The 3,114-nt window shown below is 44.9% G+C and overlaps 1 protein-coding gene across 3 annotated transcripts in view; it reads right to left on the minus strand.

Moving 5' to 3' along the window:
- Window positions 1-3,114, minus strand: part of akap11 (A kinase (PRKA) anchor protein 11) — a 21,937-nt gene extending 18,823 nt beyond the window's left edge. For 2 of the 3 annotated variants that reach the window (XM_084451656.1, XM_084451654.1), the window contains exon 1: window positions 3,067-3,114. The gene's annotated coding sequence lies outside the window, so the exon portion shown is untranslated. Of the gene's footprint in view, window positions 1-1,029; window positions 1,142-3,066 lie in introns of those variants that run through there. The other variant, XM_084451655.1, reaches the window with a different exon arrangement.

A 3,114-nucleotide genomic window follows, 5' to 3' on the forward strand; every position in this document is an offset into this window, starting at 1 on the left:
TGTCTCCAAACTCGCAAAGAATAGCAATAACAGGAAGCAATGACGTCAGCAGTGACGTAAAACAGAGTAGCAGGCAACAAGCGAACAGTAAAACGATGAGCTGGACAAATTCTGTCAGACAGTTTATATACATACTGTAACATCCACACTGTTGCTCAGGACGTAGGCTAGGCCTAGTCTAACTAACATCACTGTAATGCTAGGATTGCTTCATTTTGGCAATGCTACAAAGCTGTCATGTGTTTGGTGTGCTTCTTTCTAAGGCTCAGCCCCATATGATCAAAATGTCTGCTGTTTAATCTCAACAGCATTTCAATGAGCCACCTACATTCTGAAAGTAGTTTAGGCCTCACAGGTGCATCTCAGAAAATTAGAATATCGTGGAAAGTTCATTATTTTCCGTGATTGAATTCAAAAAGTGAAACTTTCATATACTATAGATTAATTACACATATAGTGAAATATTTCAAGGCTGATTGCCTCCATGCCATGCTCCACATTGATGCAGTAATTTGTGCAAACGGAGCCAAGTATTGAGTGTATAAATGAACATACTGAACATACAGTACAATGGTAAATGGTAAATGGACGGCACTTATATAGCGCTTTTCCACCTTTGCGGCACTCAAAGCGCTTTACAACGGCCTCTCATTCACCCATTCACACACACATTCACACACCAATGGCGGTAGCTGCCATGCAAGGTGCTAACCTGCTCATTGGGAGCAATTTGGGGTTAGGTGTCTTGCTCAAGGACACTTCGACATGTGGACAGTCAGAGCTGGGATTCGAACCACTGACCCTTCGATCATTGAATGCCCCGCTCTACCAACTGAGCTACAGCCGCCCCCATTTAATAATAAAGATTAAAACAAAAAAGGCTTGAAATATTTTACTTTATACAATGGATCTAGAATACATGAAAGTTTCACATTTTGAATTAAATTACGGAAAATAATGAGCTTTTTCACAATATGCTAATATTTTTGGGGGGATGCACCTGTATAGGCTTAGTCTCTGCTTGGTTACCTAGTTCAAATCTCCAGGCCTGCATCAAGGAACAGCAGATGAGGAGAGGAGAGCCGAGCGGGACGAGGGCGAAACACACTTAGTAAACATGAGAGAGCAAAAGATGGCAAAATATTTACAGTGTGCAAGCAGGGAGGAAAGTTCCGAAATCAGATCTCCTCTTTGAGGTGACGTCCAAAGAAGTTGCTGCCGTCTAGACGCGGGCCAGACCCGGTCTCTGATAGGCAGAGACCTGCCTGGGAACCAGGACGTTATAACACACACACACACACACACACACACACACACACACACACACACACACACACACACACACACACACACACACACACACACACACACACACACACACACACACACACACACACACACACACACACACACACACACACACACACACACACACCACTTCCTCTTGTGGCCCTGGACCTCCTGCAGTCTCTCTGGTGCGGGCTTCTCAAAAACAACACCAGTTGACCGTACTGTCTAACCACAAATATGCTTTGGCTAAGGGCTAGACCTCTGAATATGGGACGATCCAGTCATGATTAGCATCTCTAAAGGCCTAAACGAGATCCTCATGAGGATTAGCATCTCTAAAGCAGGCCTCAATGAGATCCTCATGATCGATGCATGTGGTGCATAACAGTCCCTTCCTTATTCGCTATTAACACTAATCAGAGTCTGGGCAGAACTTTTTGGCTAGATCTACATGTAGAAAAGCCCATCAAGAATCAGGCAGGAGTTTAACACAATTTGATAGATCTATAAAAATAATAATAATACTATTTACTGGACCTCAAGGGTCTTTATTAGCCACACATGACACACCCAAACACATGCGAGAGACATCCAAGCTGTCCTCCTCCAGGGGCAGCCAGGAGCAGTGGCCAGCCTCATCAGTGGCACCCAGGGAGTGCTCAGTCCAGATACTGGTCAGGGACCGGACTGAAGAGCATCTATTCTTGTTTTTCATATTGGAGTTCTATGTGGAGGGAACCTGAGTGAGCACGGGGAGAACATACAAACTCCACATAGAAAGGCCCGGGAGATAGCCCACGCGGGAATCAAACCCAGGACCTTCTTGCTGTGGGGCAAAGGCCCCTCACTGTGCCACCCATTAGAAGCCCAGACTGCATGTTTTCTCTGTAAGCAGCTTAGAAAGAGCACAACAAATTATGTAAGCACGTTTTTGAATTGCATGCGAGCTATAGGTCAGTCTCTAGTTGGCATATCAACAAGACTGTCTGTGGGTGGTTGGTAAGGATCAAATTCATGCCTGTAGGGGAAGTCGCACCACACATGAGACTAGACTGTCAACATCTAACCATAGTACCCTAACACAGTCAACATTTCAGGAAACAGACAACGTGTCATGTCTGTCACAAGCATAACGTTACAGAGCTTCTAAAATATAAACCATCGAGGTTGGGGACAGCCCTACATGTGCGTACACACAACCAGGATTGTTAATTGGGACTGCATCAGGTAATTGACACCTATCAATTAACGTTAACTAGATTTCGCTTGATCCTGTCGCTCAATTACGGTACATAATTAACTAATCATATCCAGTATCGATTAAGCTTCTACACCCCCGCTCTAGTGCCACATACAGCTGTGATATCAACCAAATATCAACCAAACTCGACCACGTACGATAGGCCAGATGATGCTGCGTAACGTTAGCTGTCACATTTTGAATCAATGTCGATGAGTCACCCTTGCAAGCTAGCTAGCTATCAAACTACGGGAAGCGAAAGGCATGTTTTAGCTACGTGTCTGTGTCACAGACTATCAATTGGTAGCTGTCAACGCATCGTCAACCAGTGAGTGACAGCAGAAGAAGCTAGACTAGCTAACCGAGGGCCTCGGCCTGTGTGATGTCACTCTGCTGCTACACATCTGCCTGGTTAGCTAGCATAGCAACGGTAGCGTCAAGCTAGCAGTCTAACGCAAATATGATTACATTAGAAAAGCACACTATATTTCCCCCGGACATGGTCTAACAACATGAATCTCAGTCGTTCATCTCACCATTAATTGTTGGGCTCTACGAGCGGCCGACAGTCCAGTGACAGTTCA

Source organism: Borostomias antarcticus, assembly GCF_949987555.1.
Source record: "Borostomias antarcticus genome assembly, chromosome: 17".
Classification (NCBI taxonomy): Eukaryota; Metazoa; Chordata; class Actinopteri; order Stomiiformes; family Stomiidae; genus Borostomias; species Borostomias antarcticus.